The sequence below is a fragment of the Eleutherodactylus coqui genome, chromosome 8 (genome assembly GCF_035609145.1).
Source record: "Eleutherodactylus coqui strain aEleCoq1 chromosome 8, aEleCoq1.hap1, whole genome shotgun sequence".
Taxonomy (NCBI): domain Eukaryota; kingdom Metazoa; phylum Chordata; class Amphibia; order Anura; family Eleutherodactylidae; genus Eleutherodactylus; species Eleutherodactylus coqui.
This window is the reverse complement of record NC_089844.1, coordinates 12760947-12775130: the sequence shown is the minus strand read 5'-3', so window position 1 is coordinate 12775130 and position 14184 is coordinate 12760947. Positions and strand designations below refer to the sequence as shown.

The 14184-nt window shown below is 45.5% G+C and overlaps 1 protein-coding gene across 1 annotated transcript in view; it reads right to left on the bottom strand.

The window, feature by feature from the left end:
• The window catches only part of ARHGAP15 (Rho GTPase activating protein 15), a 730617-nt gene that overhangs the window by 674925 nt on the left and 41508 nt on the right, over nt 1–14184 (bottom strand). The window lies entirely within an intron of this gene.

Sequence of the window (14184 nt, the reverse complement as noted above, 5' to 3'; positions counted from 1 at the left end):
GTTCTGGTGCTGCATTTATGTAATGTACTTGGTTCTGTTACTGTATTCATATTATGAGCTTGGTTCTGGTACAGTATTTATTCACTGAGCTGCTTTGGAATGGGCATGCTGCTATCTTCCTGCAAACAGAATAGAGGCAGACTGCCTACTGGTGCAAATAAACTGTTTTGTCTTATAATGGGGTGGGCCACCCAAAGAAAAATCCCCCCAGGGTGCCATCTAACCTAAGGCCAGCACTGAAGTCCCTTTAAGCAGTAGTCCCAGAAAGCAAACCATGTATATGTATGCTTTATGCAAAACTTTTACTTGTGATTTTAATTTAGAAATTTGGGGCCAAAACAACAAAATGCAGCAAATTGTAAAACAACCAAAACACATTGGACTATGAAGACTGGAGCAGATTACAGAAACGATGACATACTAAATCTTATGCGTAGCTCTGGAGCCAGGGCACCAGCTTATACAGCATCGGGATGCCATGTTTTGGGGGATCTGCCTTATAGGGATATATCCATTTTAGGCCGATTTCACACGGTCGAGAAAATTGCGCAAGATTTGTGCATTGCAAGTCGCACAAATATCACAGAACTATGAACCCCATTCTTTTGAACAGGGTCATACACAAGAGCAATTTGATGCAATGTGGTAAAAAAGCGCTGCATGTCCTATCTTTAAGCGCTCCCTCGGAAGGCCTCGCCCCATGGGGCCAGAAAGCACATCGCACGGCGTGCGAGTTACACGCAAGTGCAATGTGGGATCTCCCCATTGAAAACAATGGTAAACACTGGCTGATCCTTTCAGCTGCGTCGGAAGATTGCTGCCTCCAATAGGTGATGGAGGTGTGTTTGACCCCAAATCATTTTGCATCTGTGCGACATTGCGACGGGTTTCACGGCCCGATATCGCGCTTGCCTGTGTGAAATTAGCTTTACAAGGTGACTGCATGTTGCTGGGATATGCCGTCTCTTTATGATCATGAGGGTTGGAGCTGAACAGGTCCTGAGAAGGAGGAGGCTGCATGGGGAATCCTTGCACAGCCGGGGGGGGGGGGGGGGGGGGGTTGCATGCAGTGAGTATTTCGAAGGGGAAGTAGCGCTACTCTAGCTGCCAGCGAAGTCGGGCTACACTCACAGGGGTGAGCGTGATATCGGGCTGAGAAACTTGGCGCTCGCCAACGTGTGCGTTTCACGGTGATGCAAAGCGTTTTTGATTAAAAATAGAATTGCTTTACTTCTGTGAAATTGCGAAATTCACGCGTGTGAGAGGATGGCAAGTGTTTCTATAGACTTCAATGGGAGACACTGCATCGCACTGGCATGCACATCGCTCGGGGTGTGAGTGCCATGCAATGTCTTAGAAGGTCCCATTGAAAACAATGGGCGAGGGGTTCCGAGGGACCGACCGAAGAAAGATGCAATGCTGCAAGGAAAAAACGGCTTCTGTGAATGAATCCATTTAAAAGAATAAATATCATATCTGTGCATCGCACAAAACTCGTGTGAGAACGTTCCTCATGTGAATAAGCCCTCAGACTACACATTGGAGGAGCAGACGGTAATGCCGCCGAATTATCAGACATATAAGAACATTTTTCTAAAACTGTCATTTTTAGTCTACTACTTCCATCAAATGTAAACTTTTTGTAGATGCGCTCCAATATTTATGAATAGAAAGTCTGACCCTTCCCTCCCTCGCGGCTTCTATCAGTCAACCAAGGTCTTTACAACTAATCATATACCTGACAAAGAAGCAACAACGATGAAGTGTTTACCCCCTCCCCCCCACCATAAAGTTACCTTAAAAGTTTTTTATTTTATTAATTAAAAACTAGTTACTTCAAGATAATTGGAAATAAGATTTGATGTTACTCTCATCTCTTGAACATCACGAGAGGGGATGTTTGGGGGGCATAGGAAGCCCCCTCACTCTCCTGAGCCATTTAAATGCCACAGCTGTGCTGACCGTGACATCTAAGGGGTCATCGGGCACCATCAGAGTTATCCCGACGCTGCAGCCAGGTGTCAGCTGTATTTTACAACTGCCACATATGAAGAGGCCTCCATGTAAACCCCATGCACACCCACCATACATGTGCAGTGGGTACTGCAGGGGGGAATAAATGGATTTTCAGGACCTAAAAAACACTACTGGCAGGGATGTAATAAAATAGATAAATAAGGCGGCTTCATGGTTTACCAGACACAGCTCCGTACCTGTAGTAGTGGCTTTACCACGTATTGCAGCTCACAACAATTTACTTGAATGCAAGTGAGCTGCTGTGAACTAAAGCACCAGGCAAAGCCACAAGTAAAGGTCTGCCCTTCTTTGTGACATCGGGCCCATCAGTCATATGGCCTTTATGCAGCTCAGTCCCATTCAAATGAGTTGCAATACCAAGCACAACCACTAGACAGCGCTGCGCCTAGCAAACAATAGAGAGACCAGAACTCACCAAAGTCCCAAAGCCTCTTTAATCAGCTGACTGATGGGGGTGCTGAGGGTCCGATCTCCGCCAATCAGCTGAATGAAGGGGACGCTGATTTTCCAGGACTTTAAAGAGATTTTCTTATGACTTAAAATTGCCTCATTACCGCTCTGCTCTTCTTGGTTACTGCTGACCAAAACATGTGACTGCTATAACCAATCACTGCCTATAGAAGATCACTGATGTGCTCAGTGATTGGCTGCAGCAGTCACATGACAGGGTCAGTAACAACCATGAAGGACAGAGCAGCTGGGAAGCAATTTTACGTAGTGGAAAAACCATTTTAATATTGATGAGTTATGATAAATCCTGAATGTTCGATGAGTGGGGGTCTGACTCCCGGCAATATCGTAAGGGCTGTGGCTGCTCTCGCCCCGGCGGCCTCTTGTCAGGCCTGTCACATTCATAGTTGACATGGCCTTCCCGCAGCTCAATTCCATTCAAGGGAGTTGCAATACCGGATACAACTGCTACATGCAGTGGGGCGCTGTGTGTGGTACGCCCTGAAGAGGCTGCAGTTGCTGTAGAACTTTTATGAACTGTTTATTAGGGGTTTGGGGGAGGGGTAAAATCTTCAATCAGTCTGCAAAATAATCCCAGTGCAGCCATTCTGCCACGGGTCGGCACGATTCCGGCAACACCAAGTTTTTTTACATTTTACTATTTTTGTACGTAAAATTACACGTTTTTTAAAAAGATTTGCTTTTGTGCCGCCGCATTCCAAGAGCCGTCGTTCTTTTATTTCCCATCGCCGGAGCTCTATGAGGGCTTGTTTTTTGCAGGATGAGCCCCAGTCTTCATGTATCCAATTTTTGGGAACATGTAACATTTTGATTGCTTTTTCTTACATCGTTTTCTAGAGGCATAATATTTGCAACTCTGGCATGTTGGTTATTTCTAACAGCGTTCACCGTGCGGTATAAATGATGTTAAATTAATCCTGCAGGCCCGTACAATTGTGTCAATACCAAATTTATATAGTTTTTACTTTTTGCACATTTTTCACACTTTGAGAAAAAAAATGTATTTTTTGTTAATCGCTGCATTCAAAGACACTAGAGATGAGCGAACATGTCCGTTACGGACACATCCGCACCCGGACACCGGCTTTGCCGAACACTGCAGTGTTCGCGCGTAAAGGTCCGGGTGCCACCGGGGGGCGGGGAGATGCGCGGCGGCGCGGGCGGCAGTAGCGGGGAACAGGGGGGAGCCCTCTCTCTCTCCCTCTCCCCCCCACTCCCCGCCGCACCCCCCCCCGCGCTGCCACGGCGGCCCCCGAACTTTTTCGCCCGAACACTGAAGTGTTCGCAAAGTTCGGTGTTCGGGCGAAAAAGGGGCGGGGCCGAACGTGTTCGCTCATCTCTAAAAGACACCTAACATTTTTCTTTGTTTTGTCAATGGTGCTGTGTGAGGGTTTTTGTGGTATGAGTTGTAGTTTTTAATGGCACCATTTGTTGATCCATGTGATGTTTTGATCATTTTCTGTTCTGTTTTTTCGTAAGGCCAGATAGGCAAAACTATTTATTTTCACCATGTTTTTTGTATTTTGCTTTCATGATGTGCGCTGTGCGAGTTAAATAACGTTCTAGCTTTTTTCTCTGGGTTATTATGAATAGAGATGAGCGAGCATACTCGCTAAGGACAATTACTCGAGCGAGCATTGTCCTTAGCGAGTACCTGCCCGCTCGGAAGAAAAGGTTCAGGTGCTGGCGCGGGTGAGCGGTGAGTTAAGGGAGTGAGCAGGGGGGAGAGAGGGAGAGAGAGATCTCCGCTCAGTTCCTCCCCGCTCTCCCCTGCCACTCTCCGCCCCCCGCCGGCACCCGAACCTTTTCTTCCGAGCGGGCAGGTACTCGCTAAGGACAATGCTCGCTCGAGTAATTGCCCTTAGCGAGTATACTCACTCATCTCTAATTATGAATGCAGCGCCACCACATGTGTGATTATTTTTTTTTTTACATAGTAAAGGGAGATGGGTGGAGTTTTGTTGTGTTTATTTATTTATTTTTACTTTTTTTATGCTCTTTTAACTTTTTATTTTTGTCCCACTAAGAGACTTGAACATCATATTTTATTATTCATCTAATACACTACTAAACTTCAGTATAGCAGTCTAGTAGAATGGCTATGAAGCTCAGCCGGAGGCTGAGCCTCATGGGCCACTGTAGCTGGCAGACCTGGAGGCTATATTCAAGTCTCCAGGTGCCATGGCAATGCAGAGTCCCAGGTACTGGCCTTTGGACTGGGGAGACAGCTGGGATAACAAGATGGCGGGGTCACGGGTGGCTCAACTATCTCCTCCAGTGAAGTCTAAATGCGGCCAGGCCCAGCTACACACAGGGGTGTAATCAGGAATTTTGCTGGTAGAAACGTTTTACTTATCTGTTCACGTGACGCCAGTGCCCCTTCTAAGTAATGGATCCTTAGAACCAAACAAAAGAGTCCATAGTCCATAGATAGTTTTAAACTGGAGGCACACGGTTTTTACTCAATGTTCTCAACTTCGATTTTCCAAATACAATAATACAACAACTTTTAAGTACCAGACTTTTCTTTGGCAAACTTTTCTTTATAACTCCCGTAAGACAGAACATCATCAGCCGTAGTAATCTGATGGACACTTCATCCAGACGAACACTTCAATCACAGAGTGCAAATTACAGACAACCTCTTCTTATCATGAATGCTTGGTTCCTTGCTGAACTAGCGACACACATGTGACAATCACTCACGCCCGAGTAATGGAGCTCACATGGTTCCTTCCTCTTGTAGATGAGCAGGGGAAGATATGCTCTCTGAACCAAACCCTTAGACCAGGGCTGGTTCTGTCCTCTGTATCCCCAGAGGGAACTCATCACATCAGTATCTGGATGGGTCTCAACTTGGCCCAGGCAGACGCACCAGAGTTTCAGGCTCCTGCAACACGTCCTCCTCCACCGACTACATTTTTCCAACCACACACTTGTCATTCCTCCACCCTTCCTTCCAACAAGCTCCACCCCTCCAACTTCAAACTCAACCAATCACACCACATCCAACAGGGTAGGGAGACCAACATCCAGACATAATCATCCTTGTCAATACCAACACAGAACAATGACATGGACACTAAAACAGACAAATACACAATAACAATTGACAACAGATAGACAAATACAATTTAAAGAGACCACAACTCTGGGTCACTACAGTTACCCATCGGGACCACACAATCACATCACGGGGTCCGATGGATAACAGAGAGAGCCCCCTCTCCCAGGTAGCCTTTTACATGCCACGGTAGCACTGATCGTGGCGTGTAAAGAGCTAATTAGCAGGAATTGAAGGCTTCTTTGGTTCCTGCTATTCGAGCAAGTGCTTTGTTGTCACCCAACAGTGCTTCAGATTAAAACCCCTTAACAGCCGACGTCAAAAGACTTGCGGGTGGTCGTTTAGGGGTTAAGGATAGGTGATCAATATTAAAGTCCCGGAAAACCCTTTCAATTCACTTTGCTTCCCCACCTGTCTGCATACAGGTGGTCTTCAAGGTGTTGTCCAGGGCTAGAAAAACTTGCCTGCATTCTTTCAATCACAGCCCCACAGTTGTGCAGTGATTGTGTCTTTGGTAGTGCAGCTCAGCTCCCATTCACTTCAATGGAGTTGAGCTGCAATACCACAGACAACCCTAAGGACAATGAAGGCGCTGTGTTTGGAAGAACGCAGCCAGGTTATTCTAACCCTGGACCACCCCTGTAAGTGAACATGCTTCATGATTCAGAACTTTGAATTTCCACTGTAAAGTTTCTGACACAACATTGGGGCTCATGTATTATTGTTTGTACGTGACTTTTCTGCTATTTTATGCCATACCTGCTACTTTTTGGGCGGGGCCCAGAGTTGGGCCGTATGGCTGCACACAGCCTGTCACATTAACTGTAATGTATGCCAGAAACTGTTGCACTATATAGCACAAACCTACGCCGGCTCGGAGCCAACGTTGGTTTCCAACTGACGCATGTAGGTTCCGCCAGATACAACTAATGCATTAAGCAGCACAAGCCACTTACTGGGGTTGTCCTGAGAAATTCACAATGACTACTTACTGTACCTTCCTGAGCCCCGGCTGTCCAGCACTGCAGCCCCGCCATTCAACCGGTCTCTATTGACAGCAGAAGTCAGTTGATCGTCACCTGCCAATCACAGGCCACATTATCACCCGTCATTCTCCAGGCATCAGGGTGCCATGATGCCAGGAGTTTGGAACGGCGATGCTGTGGCCTCTGATTGGTGGGCGACAGTCACCTTATTCCTGTTGTCAACTAAGACCGGGTGAATCGCAGGATCGTGGGGATGCGGAGGGGGCAGTAAGTAGCCATTGTTTTATTGTTTCAAGTGATTTGGCACTAAGTTTTAAAAGTGAATTTTCACCCGGCCAACCCCTTTAACCCACTTGTTGCCATTAGCCGGGCACATACTGTACTCACGCCGATGTAGGAGTCGCTGATCTACGTAAATGCGCCCCATTGTTCTACTTCTCCAGCTCCTTCCCAGCATCTGCCGGATCCTTATTGAGTAACTGCATCATTTGCAATGTTTAATATTCGAAACAACAGTATCATTTTTCTGTCCTGCTTATAAAGGACACATAGTAGTGATCCATAAAACAATACCAATATAGAGCAGATTAAGGAACGTATTTAATATTTTTTATTGCAGACTGGGGATACAAAACGTTTAACAGGGAGTATTAAAAATAAATTTGACAAAAAATAATTTGCGCTAACATCAGCTCCGCTCGTCTTGTCCCATTTATCTCCTTTCTGTGGGCAGATAGCGTTACTTTTATAATTGCGTGGTGTAACTAGGTTTTCATATTAAGTGCTTAATTATGCTTTTGTTTAGCATAAAATTACTATTATAGTCTTCTTTATAATTCATCATAAAGAGGGCAAAAAGAATGGAGGAAATATTTGTGATAGGAAGAGCACTCACCAGACACGGCGCCGAATGGTTTATTAAAACGGAACAGATGTATGCCATGTACGATTCTGTCTGCACATTTACCTCATTTAAGGGGCCCGCCCAGGCTGAGATACCACAGCTGATATCAGTCGGCGGATACGCCAGGCCTTCAGACTCCTGCAAGATAATGACCCCTTCATAGTGGAGAGCATCATCATCGAGAGGGATGGGGCAAGTAGGAGCATCGTCTCCAGACAACAAGAACATTGAGCCAAAAACATTGGGACAATTAGCCAAGGGAGGAGAACAGCTGGGACGCCTCTGATAGGGTCACATGGAGCCTGTCGATGATCACTATACCAGAAGTCCAAGGACCTGTATCCCACCGTAAAAGCTTGAAGGGAACCTGTCACGACCTTTGAGCACCACAAACTACATTATGGGGCTCAAATTTGAGGGAACGAGGAGTCCGGGGAGCGGCGTTGTATACTCACCGAACTCCCCATGCCTGCGCTGTGTCACCTCGAACTCAGCAACCTCCTCCTCAACAATGTTCCCTTCCTCCCCAGTAACACAATTGAGGGAGTACAAAAAGCATCTCTTCTGCGTCACGCACTGACACACTGACCAACCGTGCTGGAGTCACAAGTCGCATGTCTCATCATCATCAACAGCCTCCGCTCTGCGGAGGAACCCAATACTGAAAGCACTCCCATTAGCATACATCTGCCATGTCTCCATAACACAGATGCCCATGCTATATTTTGTGGCACGCCATTACAACTTGCTTAGTCAGCATTCTTAAAGTGACAGCGTCAACAACTTTAATAACTTAGGGAAATTTGTAATAAAGTCGGGGATCAGGATTAATAATAGCAGTAAATAAAGGCCAAGAACCGCAAATGAGTCTGCGCAGACTACTACACATTCATGGGCACAGAGGCGTAACTTGAAACTTCTGGGCCCCCATGCAAAACCTATAACAGGGCCCCCTACTATTAATGCTTTATTCATAGTACTCGGCTCCCTATATGGAGAATAGAGGCCTTATGGGCCCCCTAAGGCTCTTGGGCCCGGGTGCAACAGCATCCCCTGCATCCTCTATAGTTACGCCCTTGCATGGGTAGATGCCTAGTTGACAGCAACCAGCAGTGACAAAACATCTGCTCATTTTCAGAAATGCAGGAAAGTCTACATACGATTAATGGAATCTCATAAATGTCTCCAGAGGTAAATATACGGTGATCGTGCTTCAACATCTACAGTGAAGCCTGTTTGAGGTGACTACCCAAAACCACTGAAAAATGGCCTTCCAGGGGTGGTCTTCCCAAAGGAGATGGTGAGTATGCAAACTGTGTGATGGAGCTGGTCACAGAAAATCTAGTCTGAATAAGGAGCTAGTCTTCTCATAGACGGGGTCTTCGGGAGAACTTTCACTGTATATTTGTTGTACCACGAGCATACAATAGTCAGAACTTGGGAAACCAGTCAGTGGTCTGCAACCTGCAGCTCTCCAGCTGGGGTAATACTAGAATTTTCACACTATAGCAGTTGTAGTATACCACAAGACGTGTACTTGCACTACAGCTGGATATCTGCAGGTCTGAGACCACTACATATATAATCTCATGAGTTTCTGGTCATCTTCAGTTTAAAGGTGGACATACATGTCAGATTCGGCTAACGGCCATCTCTCCTGACCACATCTACATACATTCTCACCGAGCAAGCATGCATTCTCAATGGGGAGATGGGAGTTAACGATTGCCAAACTTGAGGTGGCTAATCGCCTCTGAGAAAAATAAACAATTTGCCAAATTGTTCTCTGCCCCAACATTTGCTATAGGGAAGAGAGTCAAGGAACCTCCTTATACAGTAGATGGTTGGCCAATATCGCTGAGATTGTTGGGTTTGGCCAATATTAATCCAATGTGTATAGCCAGCTTAATGTTGTCTTTTTGCAATGTATGAAGGGATTGTAATGTACAACCAGCAATAGAAAATGTATAAGTCTGTCAAAAGTAAGATATATATTGTCCACGCTAAAGGCGAGTTGTAGTTTCACCATCGTTGGAGAGCTACAGGTTAGTGGCCATACCCATATACTGTATGACACTATCTCGTGAGATGTGAAGGAGGGTATCCAGCCATATCTATTCTAGCCTTAGGTGGCCATTGTTGGCTCATGTGAAATCAGTGTGATGACCCACATGAAATAAAGGCACAATATAAAACTAATCAATTGTATCAGTTAAAATATCATTAGTTCTTATTTTGTCTCCATTGAAACATATGAGGAATAGTTTCACTACTTGATTGAATTTGAAATGTTTGATAGGTGGTGCTCGCTGTTTAGATAACCAAAAAACATCATTGTGGCGGAAATGAATCAATGCAGGTGGTCCTCTTGATCAAGAAGATGATGAATGGGGCCCAGTCTCATAGATAGCCTGTATGCTGTAGGAGAGCAGCTTGAGGAAGCTCCAATCGTATAAATGGTGGAGTAGGATGCAAACAGAAAGAAAGGAAAAATGAAAAGGTAAATCTGCAGGTAAACCATCTGATCTCTGGGAATAAAAAAACCTTTACATACTAAAATAGCCACTCCAGCGAAAACACATTGTTTCTATGCCTGCCCCCTCACCTGAATGCCTGTCACACTCTGGAGGTCTCCTCTGTGTATTGCAGCCCCTTGTCTGATGCTTATCAGACACGATATTGAGGCTAAGATTTTTTACTTTCAGTTTTACATCTATCCCATGATGCATCAGCACAGCATTATCTAAGACTATACCATTTATGTGTGCAGCATGGGTGGTTTAACTATCATTACTTTCTATATTCACCTAAATAAGCTACAGAACACAAGTATACAGTCAGGAGGATGAGCTGTAATCTCCTCTATTACATCTGTTTGACAGATGCTGTGTGATCATCATCATTAACATTAATAGGAGAGTCTGTGTCCCACTCCAGGCCCTTTTTATGGTTGATCCATGTAACAGCATCACACAGACTAAGGGCTCATGTCCACGGGCAAAATAAGAATTAAAATCCGCAGCGGATTTTAACTCTTCTTCTGCCCGCGGATCCGCGCCCCATAGGGATGCATTGACCACCCGCGGGGTAGATAAATACCCGCGGATGGTCAATAAAAGGGATTTTAAAAAAATGGAGCATGAAAAAATCCGGACCATGCTCCATTTTCATGCGGGTCTCCTGCGGGGACGGCTCCCGCGGGCTTCTATTGAAGCCTATGGAAGCCGTCCGGATCCGCGGGAGACCTAAAATAGGAATTTAAAAGAATTACTCAACCGGAGCGGGCGGGGAAAGCCTTCTCTTCCTCACGGCCGGATCTTTCTTGCTTCGGCTCGGCGGATGTGCCCGGCGCATGCGCGCGGCACGTCTCCGACGTGCCGTCGACGTGCCGCCGGCGTGACGAATTCGTCCGCCGGCCGGAAAAGAAGATCCGGCCGTGAGGAAGAGAAGGCTTTCCCCGCCCGCTACGGATGGGTAAATGCTTTTAAATTCTTATTTTCAGCGCTCATGTCCACGGGGCAGGAGGGACCCGCTGCAGATTCTACATGGAGAATCTGCAGCGGATCTGATTTTCCCCGTGGACATGAGGCCTAAGACATTTATTAGTTTCAGACAGCATAAGCCCAAATAGATCTGGTCAGAATTGAGATTGCATGACCATCTGAGAAAGAAGCCAGGAGTTTCAGACAGAAAGGAAGAACTAACCTAGGTGACACCAGCCCACATAAGTATATTGGGGGGATAGCTGCATAATAAATGAGTAAGAAGAATAATCGGAGTGGCTCTTTAAATTAATTCTCTGCTTTGTTGTTGTTAGCAGTTTAGTCGTTCACGACCCTCGGCGACCCTAAAGGTGAGCTCCCTCCATATTTTTCCGTTTTGCTTCTTTCAGTTGTGTGATATCCATGCCAGTATCGGCTCTGACAGTTTCGGCCATCGTGTTTTTGGCTCCAGGTCTTCTTTTACCGCTGATCTGTCCAGGCATTATGGAGTTTTCTAGCGACGCTGCTCGCATTTCATGGCCACAATCCATGAGTCTGAGTTCGGCCATTTTGCCCTCCCTGAGTCTGAGTTCGGCCATCCCGCCCTCCAGTGATATATCGGGTCTTATGCTATTCAGGACTTCTCTGTTTGTTACTCTCGCCATCCAGGGTATACACAGCAGCTCAAACGCATCAATCCTCCTTCGATCGGCTTCCCTCACAGTCCAGCTTTCACATCCTACATGGCTCTGGGGAAAACGGTGGTTTGCGCTATCCTGCATTTAATTGCTATACCAATATCCCTTCTTTTCCAGATTTTGTCTATGTTTAGCACCGCACTTCACCCCAATTCTATCCTACGTTTTATCTCTGGCATAGATTCTCTATCCTGGTCAATTTTTAGGCCAAGGAAGATGGAGAATTACACACATTCTATGACCTCATTGTCGATTTTGATTTGAATTTGGCCATTTTTTGCATTTTTCATAATTATAGTCTTCTTTACATTCAGATAGAGGCGCAGTTTTAATGTTCCATATCAGTTCCTTCTGACCGACGTCTGTTTCTGCCAGCAGAGTTGTGTCATCCGCATAACAGAGATTGTTGATGTTTCTGCCACCTATTTACACTCTGATTTCCAATTCGTCTAGGTCCATTTTACACATGATCCCTTCCGCATATAGGTTAAACAAGAAGGGTGAGAGGATCCCAAACCAATCTGTGTCCTCATACTGTGTTCCCACAGTGGCTTTTTGATTGGTATAAATTGATTTTATCAGCTTGACTCGATGTGCCAATACGCCCGTCTCTTGTAGGGCCTGCCATAGCTTGTCATGGTCCATACATGTATATATTTTTTTGATATTCTCGAGTTTCTTCCATGGTCCATTGCAGCGTTGCAATATGGTGGCGGGTGCCGTGCCCTTGCCGGATCCTGCCTGTGCATCAGGGGGCGCCACTTCAACTACTGATCTCAGTCTTTCCTGTATAATTTTGAGAAGGATCTTGCTTGCATGCAGAAAGAGGGCTATGGTTTGGTAGTTGGAGCAATTCTGGGAATCGCCTTACTTTGGTAGAGGGATAAAGATAGATCTTTTCCAGTCCTGTGGGCATTGTGTGGATGCCCATACTGCCTGGCACAGTGCTGTCATGGTTTTCACTGGTACTGGCAGCAATAGCTCTGCTGGTATGTTATCTATGCCTGGTGCTTTATTTTTGGCTAGTTGTTTCATTGCCACAGCCACTTCAGACTCCATAATGGAGGATCCAAGTCCACAGACTCCACCTCATGTAATGGTCCAGGAACGTGGTTTCAGGCATATAGTTCCTCTGAGTATTCAAACCACCTATTCTTGATACTCATTCAGGTCATTCCCGTTTTTGCCTTTGATTGTGCTGTTGCGTGCCATGAAAGGTTTTCGGGCCATCTTGACCAGTGAGAATTGACCTCACATACGGCCTTTTATGGCTTTGGCTTTTGCCAGTCCATTTCCGTATCTTTCCTTGCCGCTCTCTGAAAATCGGCATTTAGTTGCCAAACTTCATCTTTGTTGCCGGCTGCCTTTGCTGCTCTTCTGTTATCGGTTATTCTGAGGGTTTGTTCAGACAACCAACAGCATTGTTTTTCCTGCTTCTTATTAGGTGAGATGCTTACTGGTGGTTTCCATAACTGTGGACTGTATTTCGTGCCGTAGGTCTGATATGTCAAGCAGTGTCAAGCAGTTGGAATCGGTTTGCTACCTCAGTAGTGTATGATTGGGGGATTTTAGATGTGTCAAATTTCCTCAATGGAGCACCTTTCTTAATGCTACGGAATTTGATCTTCAATCATCTTAGCTGCAAGGAGGTCATGATCAGTGCCGCCGCCGGTGCCAGGGAAGGTTTTTATTACAACAACTGAACTTTGCCAATGATGATTACACAGGATGTAATCAATCTGATTTTAATGGAAGCCATTGGGAGATGTCCACATGTACAGTCAGTGTGAATGGCTGTTGCCGACAGGGGTCAGCTGTCAAAGATGGCTGACACAGGCCATGTATGGTGCGGGTTCAGCTCCTGATCTCGCTCCATGCATATACACCCAGATTAGCAGAGATCTGTCACCTGGGACCCCTGATGATCAGCTGTTCTTTTAAGCAGTGCGCTTGTACATGAAGCTGATTTCTGCAGGAAGTAGACAGCTCTGTTCCTGGAGCCGTGTCTAGACTTGGTATTGCAGGCCAAGTTTGCATTCAATTCTATGAGAACTTTGCCTGTAATACCACCTGCTTCCTACAGAAATCATCTCAGGGCATGAGTGTACTGGCCTAAAGAACAGCTGATTAGTGGGGTCCTGGGCAATGGACATCCAATGATCTACTATTGGTGACCTATTCTTAGGATGGGCAATCAATGGTTTACAACTTGATAAACCCTTTAACGATGGTTCTCTATTTCTCAGCTTATTCTATATTTGATAATACAATCATTTAACAAAATAGGAAAAAAAGAAAATTGATTATAAATGTATTCAAATATGCTGTATGGAGATGAACCCTTCTTAGGTTATGGAGGATATATCTCCTCCATGCCACAATGCAGAAAATGGCTCTTATAAACAATAATAATAGTAATGCTTATACTCATTTAGAATTATTATATGACATTTATTCACTACTGTTGAAGGCCATAAACCATCCTAGTCCTGTTCTTTGTAATCGCTGTGACGGCTCTGCCAACACCATAGGGTTCTCCTAA